This window comes from Thalassophryne amazonica, chromosome 2 (assembly GCF_902500255.1).
Source record: "Thalassophryne amazonica chromosome 2, fThaAma1.1, whole genome shotgun sequence".
In the NCBI taxonomy this organism is placed as follows: domain Eukaryota; kingdom Metazoa; phylum Chordata; class Actinopteri; order Batrachoidiformes; family Batrachoididae; genus Thalassophryne; species Thalassophryne amazonica.
Genome location: NC_047104.1, coordinates 98989347 through 99009429, shown reverse-complemented (window position 1 = coordinate 99009429; position 20083 = coordinate 98989347). Strand labels below are relative to the sequence as shown.

Below are 20083 nucleotides of genomic sequence, written 5' to 3'. Positions count from 1 at the left end.
TCATTTTTAGCAGGAAACATGGACATCCTAATCTTTCGGAGATAATGAATTTGGATAATCACCCTTTTATTTCCATAGGGGATGTTAATTGCACGGCATCTTCATTACGCCAATGGATTACAAAAAAAAAAGGCTTGCACGAGAGACCAGAATGTAATGGGGGTGGAGTGTATGGGAGAGAGAGAGACTGAGAGAGAGAGAAAGCAAGAACGGGGATATTTTTCTTCCTTCTTTATATGCCAGTAGTCAAATAATGCCACAGTATTCACAAACAAGCAGAGAAAAGCTCCTGCGCTTCCAGTGATGTTCAGGTGCTCCCTCGTGGAAAATGTGCTCTCTACCTGCTCTATGTAGAGCACCAACTCTGACATATGAAGACATCCGCTTTTCCTGGTTCTGGATCTTACAAAAGTGGAGCGTGACGAAGCCTCAGTGGAATCTAATTTCTCTCAGAGTGGATATTATTTGTGTTATGCAAATGATTAGTGTTTTAGTAGCATTGATCTTTATTAGTGATGCTGCTGGAACCCAGCCGAAGCGGAATGCAGACGAGACACTGTGGCGGGCACTGGCTAATGTTTTCTGTGCTTAATCATCCTACAGCAGAATGGTTTTATGCATATTTCATTTGCATATCATTAATTCGCAAAGGCAAATGAGCAAATGGCAGTGGAGCGCGAGAGAAACAGAAAAGCATAAAGTACAAAGAGAAAAAACTCAACTCATTATGTGATGGCGATCTTCAGAGCTGTGCGCCTGATTTTGGCAGTCATCCAGTTCCTTTAATTTAACAATTTAAAAAAAAATGGAGGGGGAGTGCTCAACCTTTCGGACACCGATTAATTGAGCACATTAAAATCTGTGCAAGAAGCTGTCAAGAGAAAATGAACATGTTCACTTACATTTAGCGCACTGCTTTTTCAAATTGATTATATTTGTTATTGCAAATGTACATTGAATGAAGTCCATATATCATGTCAGCTGAGTAACTGATAATAAGAAGAATAATTTGATTTTGTGAATGCTTGTGCAGTTATTTAACATGCTGTATGATTGTTATAAAATTGCACGTAACTGGATGCAGTGTTACTGAAACTGTTCCATTTCTACCATCATCTTCCTGCAAAAGCAACAAAACAATTAATAATTTCCCTGAAACCAGTATGCGATCACACACCAAAACAAACAAACAAACAAAAAACAAGCAAACAAAAACAACCCAAAACAAAAAATAACAAATAAATAAACGGAAATAACTAATTAAGTTTAAAATATAAGAATGGGTTATCCAAACACTCTGAACCATTTAACCATCTGGCATACACAAAAGAAACACATGCCCCAAACACTCAAAGGTGATTGAGATTCACAATTTGACCTACTGTAGAACCACTAAGCCTCAAGTCATATAAATCTCATTTGGCAATCACTTATCAAAGGAGATTCAGAAATAGTGCATATATATATATATATATATATATATATATATATATATATATATATGTGTGTATATGTATATGTATGTATATATATATATATGTGTGTGTGTGTGTGTAATTTTTCATTGAGGGAAGATCCTGGAACAAGTATGAGGTAAAATAATGCTCCTCAGCACCCTGTGTATCTAATTACAGATCCTCCTTTTTTCAGACCTTCTTGCTTAATTCTTCTCCTACAATAGGAAAATCCCCCTCCAGCCAGAATATTCAAATGAAGTGAGCTTCACGGCTCACACAATTAGCCATGTTTAGTAATTTGAGAAATGAATGCCGCAGGGGCGAGAGGGAGGGGCAGGACAGACGGGGAGCAGACTGGCAGGGGAAGCCCACTAAAATGGGTGGGTATAAGCCTGGCGCTTTGTACCCGTGGCACATGCAGATGTCGCTGTAGTTCTTCCAAAAGCTTCCACTAAACGAACAGGAGGGAGGTAACGAAGAACTCGTTTGGCATAATATGCCTCCACCGTGTGTTTCTAAGGTGTGTTACTGTGCAAGGTTGGTGGAGCGTGGGAAAATTGCAACCATGACCAGAAAAAACTGAAATAGGTGAGATCACTGCTATGAGGGAGCCCTCCGAGCGTGAATTAATGAGATTATTATAGTGACACATAAGCAAGGCAAAGCAATACCAGTGAGGTGTTCATGTATTCTGAAGCCTATCATAAGATGTAGATTATGCAGAGTGCCGATATTAATATGCATAGAGGCACTCGTTATTACGCAGCTCAGCATGCGGTAATATTGCAGTGCTGTTCTGCCATGCCTCAGTTACTGTGTCAGAATTTTATTTTTGCATAAACAAAGACAACCCTCATTTCCTTGTCCTCCTATTGAAATGTTTACTTATTGATCATATCCCCAGGGGTCAATTTGAAAAGAAAACAGTGAATTTTAAGCAGCACGCTATGCGAGTGACAGGAGTAAAACTGATAAAGTCAAAGGATAACGTGGCTCACACTTTCAGGGATTTTACACAAGTGTAGTTTTCGTGGCCAGCACCTAGGAGGTGTAAGTAGCAAATGTACTTGTACTCATCTGTGGAGCCAAGGGTGTACTGGTCTTACAATGAGCTGTGGTCAGGCACAGTGCTAATGCATTGCTGTCATGAGGAGAAAGTCCAACAAAGAAGAAGTAAGTCCAACACAGACCCAGAGGCCCGTTGGTTGGTCTTTATTTTTGAATACCACTATGTTTCTTGTTTGAAGATGCATGTAGCATGACCAGGAATCAAACCCAGTTATTCACAACAGTAGTCAAACCCCCCATCCCCTTGAGCTATCTGCCACAGACAAATAAAAAGCTGGGTCTAAAATTAAGCAGTTTTGCTCTTTACATGGCATTCAGATATGCAGGCATGCACTAGGGATGTGGACAAAGCAGACCAGCGCCTTGATTAGGTTATGCACCTGATTTCTTGTTTTGCTTCGCCAAAGTCACTTAATTGTACAGGAAGGAAGGGTAGGGATTAAAAATCAATGTAGGCTATAGGGAATAAAGAGTAAGTATTTCTCTTCATTTTTGCTGAATTTCAGAAGGATCGGCCATTTCACAAAGATTCTGGTCAATCGCCAAAATCCGGATTAAGGCCAGGAAAACAAGCTCAATTCCCAGCACAAAAATGGGCATAAAGTCCTTAATACTTAACATAATCACATTATTTTGGTGTCATTTTAAGGGTTTTTCATGTTCTTTCTCAATCCACAGTCAGATTTTATATTGGTGTGGGATGGAATTTTTATACACATCTCTACATGTACATAACTGGTACTCATGGTGCTTGTGCATGCTACTACTAAATGATGTGCAGCAGAAAACACAAGGGAAGTGCTTCATAAGAGGAAAGCATTGACAGATTGTAAGAAAACTGTTTCCCTCTGCTGTGCATGAATGATTTCCTTGCATACAAACACGATGAGTACCAGTTATGTGCACTCCTGCAGATATGCCTTACATAGGTGGGTACATTCTACTTGTACATGCAGAGATGCACATTAGCACATCAAATGACAATGAAATGGAATGGAAAATAAGTAAAAAGTCAAAAGATAAAAAATACAAGACCCCACCAGTCAAATAGATTTTTAAAAGGAGGACATTTGGTCCCTCCTTACAGAATGAATGATCAACAATGAACAAATGAGAGCAGTTGGTCAGCATCCAGGTTGGTGCAATTGATCCCTCATGAAATTTGCAACTGTTGGTTAACAAACAGAAGTACCAGTGACCACTTTATTCATTACTGATGACTTTCAGTCACATTATGTGTCCACTCAACATAGGGCCCAAACCTCTCTGACATTTTGGGAACTACGCATAGTTGTTACTTCAGCATGATTCCCATCCTGGTCCACCTGCCATTAGAAGCCAGTGGTATGCCAACACTGCAAGTGTTTGTAGTAACCCTGATTACCACACGATGTTTGCAGTCTCCATGCAAATAGTTTGAGTGGAGGCCCTAGTCCCAAACAGTTCCAGTGCATCTTGGTGTTAAATTTAATGACAGATGATACTGATTGGTTTGATTCATGTTGCACCTAAAACACCCACGATTAATGCTCAATACAACCCTGCCCCTTACTTATGCTCAGATTTACACACCATGTAAATAGAAAGTGGCGTTGGGCACACCCCAAATGCATGTCTGCACCATGCATGTAAAAAAAATACACTGTGAGGTACAGATGTCTAAGTTAGGCACCTAAGAATACAACATCATAGCTATTCCAACCTGCAACAAGTCCTTGTTACACTGATGTCTGAATTAGTTAACTGCTAGAAAAAAATATTTGCTTTTAACTTTGGAACCTCTTGATTTTGCTCTCACATTCCACTGGTGTGAAAAACCTTTTCTACATAATTGCCAAGCAATATGTTGTGACACTGAAGCTGTAGCACATAGATAATGCTTCCACTGACTGAAATATGCTGAAGAAAACATGAAAAGCAATACTCATAAATGATCTTTGTGGTAATATGCTTAGAGAATCTAAATATTAATAGTCGAACAGACTCTATTCATCTGTCTGGCTGTCATCCCATGAGCTGAGGAAAGTTTTCATTTGGTGCAGTGAGAGATTTTGACTCAGAAATGAGATGCATAAACAGCAAGTAAATTAAACCAACCATTTCTGAAAATGATTGCTTTACTACTAAAGTACAACAATTCAGGACATTCACAATCTCCCTCTAGAGTGATCCCAAAGTTAGAACAACATTCCCATTGTGTGGATAAGGATGGGAAACAGTAGTTTCATATAACTTGGCAAAGAACTTTGAAAATAAATATTGTTGTATAGTCACCTTTCAATATCTGACAACTTAAAATGTTTTTTGGATGAATAAAATTAGTTGGTTTCACAAATCATCTTCCTGCGGAATGATTCGGTTGTAAAATCCTTTGGGTTACTCACAGTAGCAGGATGGAAGAGATGTCATACAGTTGTATGTAAAGGTTTGGGCACCCCTGATGATTTCCCTGATTTTCCTTTATAAATCATTGGTTGTTTGGATGAGCAATTTCAGTTAAATATATCATATAACAGCTGAACACTGATATTTGAGACGTGAAATGAAGTTTCTAGTATTTACAGAAAGTGTGCAATAATTATTTCAATGAAATTAAGCAGTTGCATAAATTTGGGCACCCCAACAGAAAACAATACATCAATATTTAGTAGATCCTCCCTTTGCAGAAATAACAGCCTCTAAACATTTCCTATAGCTTCCAATGAGAGTCTGGATTCTGGTTGAAGGTAATTTGGACGATTCGTCTTTACAAAACATCTCCAGTTCAGTCAGGTTTGCTGGTTTCTGAGTATGGACAGCCCGCTTAAAATCACACCACAGATTTTCAATAATATCTAGGTCTGGGGACTGAGATGGCCATTCCAGAATGTTGTACTTGTTCCTCTGCATGAATGCCTTAGTAGATTTTGAGCAGTGTTTACGGTCGTTGTCGAAAGATCCAGCCCCGGTGCAACTTCAACTTTGTCACTGATTTTTGAACATTGTTCTCAAGAATCTGCTGATATTGACTGGAATCCATGTGACCCTAAACTTTAACAAGATTCCCAGTACCTGCACTGGCCACACAGCCACACAGCATGATGGAACCACCTCCAAATTTTACTGTAGGTAGAAAGTGTTTTTCTTAGAATGCTGTGTTCTTTTTTCAGCCATGCATACTGCCCCTTGTTATGTCCAAATAACTCAATTTTAGTTTCATCAGTCCATCGCACCTTATTCCAAAATGAAGCTGGCTTGTCCACATGTGCTTTAGCATACCTCAAGTGACTCTGTTTGTGGCATGTATGCTTCAAAGGCTTCCTCTGCATTACTCTCCCATTCAGCATCTCCTTGTGCAAAGTGTGCTGTATAGTTGAACGATGCACAGGGACACTATCTGCAGCAAGATCCTGTTGTAGGTTTTTGGAGCAGGTCTGTGGGTTGACTGCGACTGTTCTCACCATCCTTCACTTCAGCTTATCTGAGACTGTTCTTGGCCTGCCACTTCGGGCCTTAACTAGTACTGTGCCTGTGGTCTTCCATTTCCTCACTATGTTCCTCATAGTGGAAACTGACAGCTGAAATCTCTGAGATAACTTTTTGTATCCTTCTCCTAATGAACAATCTTTGTTTTCAGGTCATTTGAGAGTTGTTTAGAGGCTCCCATGTTGCCACTCATTAGAAAAGAGGAGAAACATTTGCAAATGGCCACCTTAAATATGCTTTCTCATGATTGGATTCATCTGTGTAAGGAGGTCAAGGGTCAGTGAGCTTACCAAACCAATTTTGTGTTCCAATACTTAGTGCTGAATGTATTCAAATCAATAAAATAAAAAGTGTGCCCAAATTTATGCACCTGCCTAATTTTGTTTCAATACTTATTGTACCCTTTCTGTAAATACTAGAAACTTCCTTTCACTTTTTAAATCAAATCAGAGTGTTCATCTGCTAAATGATATATTTAACTGAAATTGCTGATCCAAACAACAAGGAAAATCATGAAAATCATCAGGGGTGCCCAAACTTTTACATACCACTGTATGTGCTCATGGTGAATATGTTTGAGTAGTTGTGATTACATCTTCAGGGGAAATATGGTCATTCTTTTTTAGGTCAGTGTTATATTGACTCTGCAACCTCAAAATTGTGTTGCTCCTTGGCAGAGGCATGCACGCTGTGAGTGCTGTAGTTTATGTTGTATTTATAGCCTGAAACCACTGTGTAGATGTACTGATTCCACTGCTTTGCTTATTTTTTTTTCTATACCCATTAGTTCACAATATATAAGTGCTCCAACCAACAAACTAGGGGAGGTGATGGTCTAGTGGTTAAGGTGGCTTGAGTCCACAAAATCATGGGTTCAAATCCCCGCCTGACTGGAAAATCACTAAGGGCCCTTGGGCAAGGCCTTTAATCCCCTATTGCTCCCGGTGTGTAGTGAGCGCCTTGTATGGCAGCACCCTGACATCGGGGTGAATGTGAGGCATAATTGTAAAGCGCTTTGAGCGTCTGATGCAGATGGAAAAGCGCTATATAAATGCAGTTTATTTACCATTTATTTACGAACATCTTTTATACAGACTAATTTATTTTTCTTCATTAGAAAATATTCTATACATGTTAAATACAGAACGTGAAATAATAAATGAAGTTCTCATTTAACTTTTGTAACAAACAGAAACAAAAAACAAACAAACATACATATTTTACAGTCAGAGCACAGCCCAAGCTTCAGTCATATGTCAACATTTGTAGAAAGTCAGTCTTTTTGGAAGTGCAGTGTGATTGTGCTAAAACTATCAAAATTGTTCTGTTTCCTCATAGCATGAAGATAATTTTGTATGTTTTGATTCTTTAATTTATTGATTTTGTTTAAAGTTCTCTGTTGTATTGACTTAAAATTATTAATGCCACGATTCCACACTTCGATGCAGTAGGTTGCGGTACACACCTCTAAGGCTGGTTTGTGATCCGTCAATGAACACAAAAAGTTTTTTTTTACTTTTACTTATTTATAAGTTTTAAGTTTTTTTGTGACTGTGGCTGGTGACTTGACCTTAAAGCACCGACTCATGATGGATTTAATCATTCATATGGCTTTTACTTTTTCTTATAAGACATCATCTTTTAGAAGCTGCTAGCAAGCAGCTAACATCAGTATGAGCATTTCTGAGCATTTGATTAAAATTTCTAATAATATGTCTTGTTGTGCGGTTAATTAATTAATCTAAGGGCCCCTTCACACATAACACGATTGAGGCAGAATGGCGCATGAAGGTGGAGTCAAATGCCACTTTTTAAGAATCTGAGCCACTTAGATGCCTCGTACAGCTGTTGCTACAACCATTTGCGCACACCAGTGGCCGAAAGACAGCGAGTGCCCTGTGAGTGCTCATTCGATCCCCCTCTCTGCAGGTGTCGACCAAATTCCAGGTGCCACACATGAACATCCAACACCGCTTGCTGGACACTTACAAAAGCAGGGCTATTCGCGCTCCTGGTACGAGAGTAGAGAGCATCTAACCACATTCAAGCTGTTTGTGAAAATTGTCTAAGTGCCCCACAAGTGTGGCATCACCAAGCAATACACATGGGTGTGGCTGTGCCGAACTCCACCCCCCCCTCCCCAAACACGTGGTGTGCGGGGGAGCACACTTGCATGACATGCTGATATTTATGTACAGACAAGATGGGGGACCACCCATCCACGACTGAGCGCACACAGCACAGCAAGGCGCCTCTCAGCTGATCTCCGGTCAGCCACGCACTGACAGCTGGAAATGATGACTCAGTGCACACGATGTGTTACATTAAAAACACAGAGAACAGAACCAGGACAGGTATATAAATAAATAACACAGTAACTACATCCATAATTACATAACACATAACTGAAATAACACAGATACAGAGAGTGACACTTTGTTCTGTGGGCTGAATGAACAGGTGGGTGTGGCTGCACATAGCAGCAGCTGTTGAGATCTCTGGACCCGTGAGTCACAGCTGGAGAACACGTACCATGTTTTGAAGGACATGACATTACAACTCTACACTGTGTGGCATGTGCTTGCTGTCCTCATGTGGAAATACATAAAAACATATCACCTTTGCCATGGGCTGCAGCAAGCGCACAGTGCGCACATCGGCAGGCTGTGCCAGGTGAAACGGACCATCAGATCATGTGTACACTCAGCTGGCGATCGGAATGTCACGTCACCCACATGAGCTATGGTCCACATGACGCGATGTCTGTCTTTTGGTGTGCCACTCGCTGGACACGTGCGCGGGCCAGCTGGACATGCCGAGCCAGCAGATGTGAACATAATGGGAGTGCACTGCTTCATTAATGTCATTTCATGGCTATGTCTATGACCATGGGTCATCTACAGAGGAACAGAAGGTTCATACTTATATTGTCCACTTGATTAAGTATTATGAATTGCGGTGTTTTTTATAGTGTGTGGTTGTTTTTTTATTCCCCACACCAGCGGTGTGATGTGGTGCCACGCATTCCAGCTGCTCGCACGTGTTCATGCACGCACATGAACACGAAACTGGCGTCGTTGTATCGCTTGCTCCTGTCCGACTGTGTGTCCCTCCCAACAGCAGGTAGAATGTTTCGCGGTTCCCAGTTTCGTTTTTTGTTCGCAGATTTTCTTCCGGTTTCTGCTTCTTTCGCCCATTGTCATGTTATGTGTGATGGGCCCTAAGAGGTTCATGCTCCAGTGTTTCTGCTGAGTGACATTTTTGTGTAATTTATGTTTGCAGCGTTAACATGTTAGCAGTTTTCATAGTTTAGCTCGGCTAACATTACCTCACTCCACACTAACCCTAAAGGGCCTTTCACACCGAGCCTGCAAACACGGTGCTCATCACTCTAAAACCCATTATTTTCAATGAGAAGAGTCACGGCGCAAACATGACACGCAAAAACCGAGCTTGCACAATGCTCCTCCGGGAGCGCACACTGCTGCTTGACATTAAACTCAATCTGACTTTAACCACTGCGCGCTGTGACATAGCTTCATACATCCAATAGAAATGAGGCATCAGCCCAAAACATGGAAGACAACAGAATGCAGAAATGTGTCAGAGGAACATCACAACTACTAATTTATACACAGCAGTCCTTACAATTTTTTTTTTACCTCAAGATCAATTTCTGATTAATGTACATTTTGAAATTAAAAAAACATTTCTTACATTGGAAATCTTATTAAAATAGCTTTAAGTAAAAAAATTTTTTTTTTTTTTTGAAATCTTTGATATTCATCTGTAAATTAAAACCATAACTTGTCTGTTGTTGTTTCAGATGAGATGATTTCTTAACATGATAATGAACCTTGGACATTTATTTTTAGACAAATAAAATAGCATGAAAAGTAATGTGTACATTTTTAAGTCTGGTAGATTTATTCATTCATAACTGCATTTCAACCAGGAAAAAAGACACTGCAAATAAATATAGATATTTATTATAAACACAACAGTAGATGATGTAACAATGACTGCAGTGTTTCTGTTAATAAGGATTTCTCAATGTGACATAAACCTCATGATGAAATTATTTTTTAATTTAGTCATTTTAGCATTTAATTATGTCCTCATTGAATATGTGATTGCCTTTAATGTAATCAGAAGAGAGTCATTTCTAAAATATGAATTTGACTATTCTAGTGATTATGAATGCTTTGAAATTGTGCACAATAGGGGCAGGGCTTCTAACTGTGCAAGTGTCTTATTGACTGAACTTTGACTTCATAGACATGTTTAATGAATCATTTATTTAATGTTAAAGTATAAAAGGAAACAACTTTTTAAATTAAGAAAATAGTTGCTCTTTAAAGAGCCTTTCTTTTACTTCAAAGTTTAGCAGCAGGTGTGAGTTTTCAGAAACCACAGGTGAGCTGGACTTAGGATGTTTAACCAGATGAAGGTCTCCTCTGCAGCTCTTGGTGGAGTTTTTGGAGACACTTTACTCACATTTTTAAGAGCAGAGATGTTCTCTTTTTCTGTCTGGACTTCAGGCTCCATCACAGGAAGTTTTGAAGTGCATCTGTATTTACTAGGTTCTCTGCACAGCAAATGTTGAAATGCTCCTGATATAGTAGAAGTGAAGAGATATATTTCTTAAAATATACAGAAACATGAAACAGGACTGTGCTATTTTCTTTAAGGTCTGATTACTAGGTAGTTAAAAAATAAAAATAAAAAAGTTTTTAAAGTTTTAAATTTGATACAGTTCTTGTAGTCACAGCAGTAACAGTTAAAAGACACTAGTGTGTAGATTTATTTGGTAAAAATAAAAATAGGTCAAACAATTTACAAATATAAAACGTTCACCCAGCTCGACTGAGTGACCGATTCTGCAGCTAAAGGCTAAGGTAACAGTAGCTGATAAAACTTAAGGGTTCAGTGGTGCACTAACGTCACGTTTTATTTTCAAATTGACCCTGAATCTGAATCTGGTGTTATTTTTTGCCAATCACGTTATGTTTTTGAGATATGAAAACATATTTCTTGTATCAAGCATTGAAGCAAAAGCTACAGTCTCACACACGTCTTCAGCGCCATAAATGAGCTCTTGTTAACATTTAGTGAACCTGGTTTAAAAACTATGCTTTTGAAGCTGCTTTTTGTGCATGATTAGTGGCATCAAACGTGTGAGTGAACAAGCAACTTTTGCATAATCCATCAATATGGAACATGGAGATTGCCAAAAAAAAAACAAAAAAACCCTGATGTGATAGAGGAAATCTGAGCTCAGATTCAGATTCAGCAGCCCAAAATGACCCTAAATCAGTTGCCAAAGTCCATGCAAGAAAAAAAAAATGTTTTTGGTTACCTGTGTTAACATGATTTCGACCAAATGTGGCACATACTTGGATTCCAAAATTGCCCTGGTAAGGTCAACCAGAGGTCAATCATTTGACTGAAGTTCAATTTCATTAGGGTTTAAATGTCTGACTGCCTCAGCTCTTATTGTCTTCATGCCCTACTATTACTGAGCTCACATAATTGCTATGAAGACTTAATTTGTGATATCAGTGATATCTTATATTTAAACGATATACATGTTTACAAAATCTTTCTTTCATCTTCTTCACAATACTTGCAAAAAAATCTCTCTTGTACATGAGCTAATAGTTTCATTTCAAATATGGACCTGTCACTGTACATTTAGAAATTTATTTGTTGTGCTTTTGGTTTTATTTGTTAAAATGGCCAACACAGATGGTCACCACACTACTGGGCTACTTGAGCCTCCTATAATCAAAAAACATGGAGGGAGCTTTTCCCTTACCATGGTTGTCAATGTGCATGCTCACAGGGTGGATAAGGACTCAACCTTACTCGTGTAGCACCTTGAGATAAGTTGCATTGTGATTTTGCACTGTACAAATAAACTGAATTGAAATAAGGCAAAAATGTTCCCTGCTTCTTATCTTCTTCTTTTAACAGCAATAACAACTAACTTTATGGCTTGACAAACATGTAAAATTGGCATCCAAGAATTTACTCCAAAAATGAACCCTATGCCCCCATGTGTGTGCACTGCTGTAGACCAGCTAAGAAGCAACACTCCTTAACCACTGTCTTGTCTGGGGTCTGAAGATTAATTGGTTCCACATAAATCTGTCAGATTAGTATTAATACACTGTCACAGAGGCAATGAGGTGACCCACTGTATCCAGGCAGCCTTTTATAAACTGGTATGAAGGTCAACTGTCAATCAACCCACAAAGTATGGTAATCAGCCCTTAAAGTCAGCATGAGCATGGCATTAACAGCACCAGCAATGGCTGATGAAAGAACTGTCCGAACGGTGGCCCTGTAGGCACAATTGCTTATAGGTGAGTTTGGAGGAAATGTAAGAGGAGGCAGTTTCATCATTATGTTAGCTTGCAGTTTTAAAGAAATCGTCTTTAAAGGGCAACACACACCCTTCACATTCTGCCACATTATTTGCATCAATCAATAGGACATAGTGAAACCACCATCAAACAAAGAAACTTGCCAAGTTATCTTTGCAGGAGATGGTACCGAGCTAATGTGAGAATACTGCTTGTTTTCTGAATGTGACAATATTACTAATAGAATGACGGTATATCTCCTAATCATTGACTCACATTGGGCAAAATAGAACAAAAATTTCATTAATACTGTCACTCCCACGAGCTCCATTAATGTAATTTGGAAAATTTAAATAAATGCCTGTGCAGTAAATTTATTTGTGAGAAAGGGGTCTAAAACAAACTACAGGCAATGCATAATCATATTTTATTTCATCTAATATTATTAAGCTAATTTTAGTATGTACACATACATTCAGAAGAGGTTCAGGATGTGATCGGGTGCTTGACAGAGGTTGACACCAGGCATCAGTTCCAGCAGTAGCCCGATGAGGCACTGCAAGAGAAACAGTGCATAAAGCCACAGACACTTTGCGTCAGAACCTTTGTGTGTTGATTTTTCATACAGTATAGCAACCCAATGTCAACGTATCAGAAAGTATATGGTGACAAGCTGCATGTGCTAACCAACCAAGAGGAATTCAGCATGATGTAGTTACCAGCTCCAAACAACACTATCAATGCCAGTTTAAAGGTTTGATAAAATGGCATAAAACAAGTTAGCTAGTGGGTACGTCAAACAACCAGTCAGGGGCACTAAATGATATCACAAGTTACACAGTGGCAAAAATAAATGTTTTATGGCCGTAAATGGGAAGTTTGCACATTTTTTGCCCCTATTCAATGAAGTTGGGGGCATTATGTTTTCACCCTGTCTGTGCGGGCGTCCATATGTAAAGTTTTCATTTCTGCACAGTAACTAAAGAACACTTTGTCTGATTGAAACCATTTCTTGGTGGTGAGAGGTGAGATGAAGGCTCTTTTTGAAAATGCCCCCCCCCCCGGTACAATAACTAAAGCTTCTTCTGATTGAAATTATTTCTTGTTGATGTATTGTGGGGGAACAAAGGAAAGTTCGTTTTAAGAATGACCATTGTACAGCGTCAAATATGGTCACTATGGACACCAACTGGATTTTAATTTCTTGGTGGTGTATTGGGGAGGCTAATGGAAATATCATGAAATGTATAAAACTTGTTCCTATTCAAAATGTGGATCCACAAGACCAACTGTGGCGACCCTGAGCAAAAATGGAGGAGCTAAAAGATATGTGTGTTTTTTTTATTTGAACACGTTACTTTCCTAAAAATTACCAAGCTGTCTGAAACAACAGAAATTTACTGAAAAATTAAAGAGGACTGTCTCTGTGTTCGTATATAAGGGCCCCTTCACACATAGTGCAAATCTGGTCAAACTGCGCATGAATCATATGCACACACTCATCTTCAACCGCTTAGTCCAAATAAGGGTCGTGCGTGGCTGGAGCCAATTCCAGCAGTCATAGATCACAAGGCGGGGTAAACCCAGGACAGGACGCTGGTCTGTCACAGGGCCACAAACAGACAACCAAACACATTCACACCCACTCGTACACCTATGGACAATTTAAAGATTCCAGTCCACCTAACCTGCATCTCTTTGGACGTTTGAGGAAACCGGAGCACCTGGAGGAAACCCACACAAACACAGGGAGAACATGCAGACTCCACACAGAAAGGCCACAGGTGGGAACTGAACCCATGACCTTCTCGCTGTGAGGCAACAGTGCTAACTACTAAGCCACCATGCTGCCCAAATCGTATGCAATATGTGTTAAATCTTAGCTGCCTCCAATGCCTTGTACACCTGTTACTACAAAGACAAAGTGTGCGCTGTGAGAGTCCATCGAACCCTCCCGCGGCAGGTGTTGGCCAAATTCCAGGTGACCCGCAAGAACATCTAACACTGCTCGCATAGCACTTAGAAAAGCAAGCATCAATATGCAAGACAGTCCAAGATGGATACGGAGAGACACAAAATGTAATAAGTAATATATAAAATAACACAACATCAATGACATTTGAGTTTGAAATATGGGCAAAAATAAATAAACACAGAGTATGAAGGAGCACATTCCTTTATAATACAGGCCCTGAGGCCTGTTGGTACCAGTTCTTATTTCTGGATTCTGTAGCGTCAAGCCCCTGGATAGGGCGCCAGTCAGATGCAGGTTACTTCCGCAGCAGAGCTGTGTACCTATTTACAGCTGCATGGATTGAGACAATGTAGATTAAGTGTCTTGTCCAAGGACACAGACAGGCACATGAGCAGGACTCGAACCCACGTAAACAGATTAGCAGGCTAGTTCTTTATCCCCTTAGCTACCTGCTCTACAAAAAACTGCATCTTTCATAAATAACTCATACTCTCATGTAGATGCAAGGATTCACATATGACAAACATATTCAAATCTGTTTTTAATTAATGCTAATAATTTTGGATATATGTACTGCATGCTGTATTAGGTGACCCAGTGTTGTCATTATTTTGTTATTTCACACTGAAAACATGGGTATAGACAGCAAAATTAAGACTTTATGAGTGTCAGAATTTGAGATGCACAAAAATAAATCAAAATGGGAGCCATATTCATGGGTATATGTAAATTAACGATGGATCTAACCCTTGGATATTGGTAAACGCTTGATATGTTATTTTTAGGTCTTTTCTGAGTTGTATGCCAGATAAACGGTTCCTGTTGTAATTTGTTTTGGGTTAGGCCCCATTTGGTCAGAGCCAAGCAGTAGAAGTGCCAAATGTTGCAGTTCCTTGAATGGCTGCCTCAGCTGGCTTCAACAGCGAGTCACTCCCCATGTTTGTAGCATGGCTCAGATGTAAACATGTTTATCTCTTTTCACCCATAAAGGTATGAATAATTAGGGGCGCAGTCACATTTAGTGACAGCAGGTCCAGCCCAGAATCCCGCTAGCAGTGTTGGGAAAGTGTAGTGACACGGACCCACAACAGGGGGCGCAAATGAACGGTCAATAGATGAGCCAAAATATAACAATTTAATGTTGTGAATGTGCACAACGAACATACAGACAATCTCAGAATATCATAACAGTCAATACACAAAGGTGACGTGCGGGCAGGCTCGAGGATAGAAGACGTCTGTCCTAAGAAGAGCCGGAACCACACGATTTCCGCCGCCCCAGAACCTGGTGAATACTGGAGCCGCCAAGTCCCGAATTCCCAGGTGATCACCGTCCCCGACTGTCGGATCTGGTACTGCTGGCGAAGAACAAAGACAGTCAAGTGTGGGTGTGTGTACACCCAGTAACAACAACGGTGGGAATGCCACCTCCACCTCTCACTCAATAACTTGCAGAGTACTGTGGATTCCTCAGGGGAAAAGAGTGCCTTCAGCGCTCTCACAGCTTCCACCGACGGAGGAACTGGTACTCCTGCAAACACTCACAATATACAAATATTACAATTACAAAACGGCTGAGGATATTACCTCCAATGAAGTATGATATCTCGGCAACGAGGTGGAGATGACGTCTGGTCTTTATGGAGTGAGATGATGTTGAGTAGATGGGTGACAGCTGTCAAGAGGTAATGAGCGACAGCTGTCACCCCCGGCTGTGTCCATGGCGGCAGCGCCCTCTTGTGCCTGAAGCTCACACTTCAGGCAGGGCGCCCTCTGGTGGTGGGCCAGCAGTACCTCCTCTTCTGGCGGCCCACACAACAAGCAGTTTCTGCTTGCTGTTGTGGATTCAACCATATTTGTCCTTTCTAAGCATTTTGCAACAAATATCTGAGATAAATGTCTTGCTGTGCTTTTAATTTCACTAGCGTACTCTCTAAGAAGTCTGAGATCCAGTATTGGTGAAATTTTTGTATTTAATTTGTATTTTATATGAATGAAATCCATATAAAAAGTAAGTCCCTTCGGCTGCTCCCTTGTTTGCACTCAGGGTCGCCACAGCAATTCCAAGGTGGATCTGCATGTTGAATTGGCACAAGTTTTACGCCGGATGCCCTTCCTGACGCAACTCCACATTACATGGAGAAATCCATATAGTTTTTGAAAAAAATAAAAAGGACCTATACTTTATGGACAGCCCTCGTATAACTCATGTGGAAGTGTTAAATATCTGACTTTGCTACGTACAGTGTTTTTCTGTAAATGCTACCAGTAACGAGTGGAAGACAGGTTTAGGCGAGTATAATGGCTTTGCATTTAAAGGATATGCGCTATACAGTTAAATGAACTTGCTTCTTTAACAGAGTAGTCCTTGAAGGATGCTGTGGATGTCAGTGAGATAGAGACATACTGTCACTCTGTGACTGTTCTTCCTGCCATATTCAGAAATTGCCCCAAACTGCAGCCTGTTTGCCTGATTTCAACGAGTGTAGACATGGCTGCTATGAGAAAAAGAGTCAACCATCCTCAGGGAACGACTCACTAAATGCCCCTCCTGAGTCTGGCACAGTTGGTCGGTGAGATTTTGTTCTGTATGTGTTTGCCGGCATGAGTATGATTTACTGTCTGAGCAGGAGAAACAGCGAAGAGATATGAGAGAACTGTCATAGTCCTTAGACTTTAACAGAGGACAAAGAGAAAGAGGGAGAGAGAGAAAGAGGAAGAGAGAATAGCATGAAAGAAATGGTATGTCTGTGCTGTGTCCCACAGGGCCTGAACTGGGCGGCTGGCGAGGGAGCCATTACATGCGCGTGCTTGACAGCTCACTCTCTCATTACAGCAGCAGACAGTTAACACCACCGCTCTTACACCCCGGCTTTGCAGACTATATCATCACTGGCCACACACGTTCTAATAGTTTTAGAGGCTGCTTTAACATATGCTGCAGCGCAGCAGTTTATATGAGGTGCAGCATTATAAGCCTGCACCATGGTTGATGTCTTTGCCTTGGTAAATAGAATAGTTAAGTCAGGACATTCTTTGATAAAGTAATTTCCGAAGGTACAGTAACTCAGGGTTCTAATGATGTACTCCCAGTGACATTTTGGCACTACACTTTTAACAAAGAAAGCATTTTGTGCATAAGCGTGCCTTCCCACACAACGTGCTGCTACTTTTGAACCATGTGGCCCTATACTTTATTACAAGTAGAGGCCACCAAGCTTTATAAGATTTAAGGCATTTTCTTTGGCACCACTATAGTTTTATTTATTAGCCTTTAACCCTATGGGGTCAAAGGGCATTTTTTGGACAGTTCACTTGCCTGGCATGTTTTATTATTGCTGTTAACAGCTCACCTCGCATCCCACAATCAAGTGCTATGTCTCTTTTTTCAGGACAACCTGTACTTTCAGAATAGATATGCTATAGTGGTGTTTTTATAAGTGTAATAAAAGGTTTACAATCAGAAATAAGAGAATTTTAAATGTTCTGACAAATAACAATAAACACAAATGCACATTTTGAACAATATATACAAAATGGTCCATGCGTTTTGTTTGTCTTTATGCCACATCTCAAAGCAATTTCTGTCTGCTATTACACAAAGGCTTACAACACAAACCTTTTAATTCTATGCAGTTGACTCCCTCTTGGATTGCTTGCAGTGACACTCTTTGGTCCACCATGTGAGGTTGTATGAGACCCTCTTATGCTGATCACTTCATTCATATGCGCAATGCTGTGCTTTTACGCATGGAGCCAGCAGCCAGAGGGCTGTTCAAACAGCATTCACATCCCAAAGAGAAACATATCGCTGCCCCTAACAATCTTTGGGATACCATGTGAGACTGCTCTGCCCTACGATTCGATATTGGAAAACCATGTGAAGGTGAACCAATTCCGATTGGACATTCACATTGCGCATGTCATCACACAGCTTCTATGAGGAGTACAAACATGGTGGATGGCTGGCTCGAAAGTTCACTTTTCAGCAGAAAAAGTAAGTTTCTATCTCATATCTTTAAAAAGTTATTTATAATTTAGTAAAACTTGTACTCAGCCATCGTATATGACAGCGTCGGCCCCAGAGGGTTAAACGAAGGATTCATAATATGACATTACCAATGCAATCAAAATTCACATTGTCTCAAAAAATTTTATTAAAGGTTCCTCTGGAAGGGTAAATTTTCAAAAGAACAGACAGCCTTGAACTACTTACAGCGGCGACAGCTGAGACCAAAACAGTCGATGACAGTGACATCATAGATCACATGGGGACTTCACCAGAGTTGTGTGAGGTATTCTGGGAAGGACACGTGATGGCCAATCAGAGTAGAGAGGCACTGTGATGCCACTGGTTGATCTCTCTCTGGCTTCTAATCCAATGTGGCAGAAAACACACCAAAACCCCTGCATTTCTGTGTAAATCTAACATTTTTCTCATATATTATGTAAGTCAGTGAGAAGTACACACTTAGAAAATCCAAAACACTGTTTTTGTAACCTGATAACACCTCTGAAGTGATTTTCAGGACATCTCATGGACGTCAATGTGCATGTTACATGCGCGCAGATCACCCACCATCAAAAGTGACTTCCAGTCTTTTCAAATGCTCATGCATGCACACATGAAAATTCAGTAAGGTATATCTTATATATTATATTCCAATTCTAAGGTGGAACTATGCTAGTATATAAAGGTATATCTAAATATCTAAAAAGGAAGAGTAAAATAGGAGAGTAGAAAGAGTAGAGTAGAGCCACTTAGGTGCCTGGTCTTGAGAACCAGGGATGGTAGGTTGAAAAGCTTTTTTATCCCATGGGAACTCTCCCTACCCACCCAAGCGGCTCAAGAAAAAGGTATATATCATATAATAAATAATAAGACATAAGAAGGATAAGACATCACAGGAGAAGATTGTAGTATAGGTAATATAGTATGTAGTGCATGCCCTCCTGCAGACATCATTAAAAGGTAAATAAAATATTTGTTATGGCCATAACAAATAGCATGGTGGCTTAGTGGTTAGCACTGTTGCCTCACAGTGAGAAGGGCATGGGTTCAATTTCCACTTTATTTTTTTATGTTTGTAAAAAAATGAAGTAAATAGGAATCATAAGCAAAATAAGATATTATGTACATTACAAATGTCTTTTAACATTATATTACAGTTTAGTTTATCCTTATTTGGTTTATTGTGGGGAAGCGCCTTTGCAACTTATATAAGCAAATTTTTTCTTTTGCAGAAAAATTTGTTCATATAGTTTCTTTTTTGAAACCTTGTGCTCCAAGTGCACCTTTGTTTTTTTTTGCAGCTCTTAAATGTCTATCATATAAATATTTTCCTGATGTGTATATTTGTCTTCAGAGCGCTTTATGATATTAGTTGGCCTTTTTGTATTAAATATTATTTTGTGCAAACCATCAAATTCATAATTATCTGACATTTTTAATAATTAATTATTAATTATCTGCATTTATTTTTGGGTAGAATAACTCGTTATCAGCGTCACATCAGATATCATGGTGTTAAATCTTTGAATAATACAGTACATCTTCTAAATCCATCCATCACCTTAAACAGATACAAATGTCGATTCAAATTAAAGCTCCTATATGAGTATTTATAATGTCAATATATTACTTGGTTTAGATTGATTTACACATTTTACACTTTATAAATTGATATAATCCTTTAGTTCATTGTTGTGACATTTTTGTTTTTGTTGGGAGAGGGTCTTTGATAAGCCTC

At 39.7% G+C, this 20083-nt stretch overlaps 1 long non-coding RNA gene across 1 annotated transcript in view; it reads left to right on the top strand.

Moving 5' to 3' along the window:
- The first annotated feature begins 1514 nt into the window (after positions 1 to 1514).
- LOC117527908 overlaps positions 1515 to 20083 on the top strand; it is a 20892-nt gene continuing 2323 nt past the window's right edge. The window contains exons 1-2 of the long non-coding RNA XR_004565634.1: positions 1515 to 2710; positions 9587 to 9592. This is a non-coding gene — a long non-coding RNA (uncharacterized LOC117527908). The remainder of the gene's footprint in view (positions 2711 to 9586; positions 9593 to 20083) is intronic.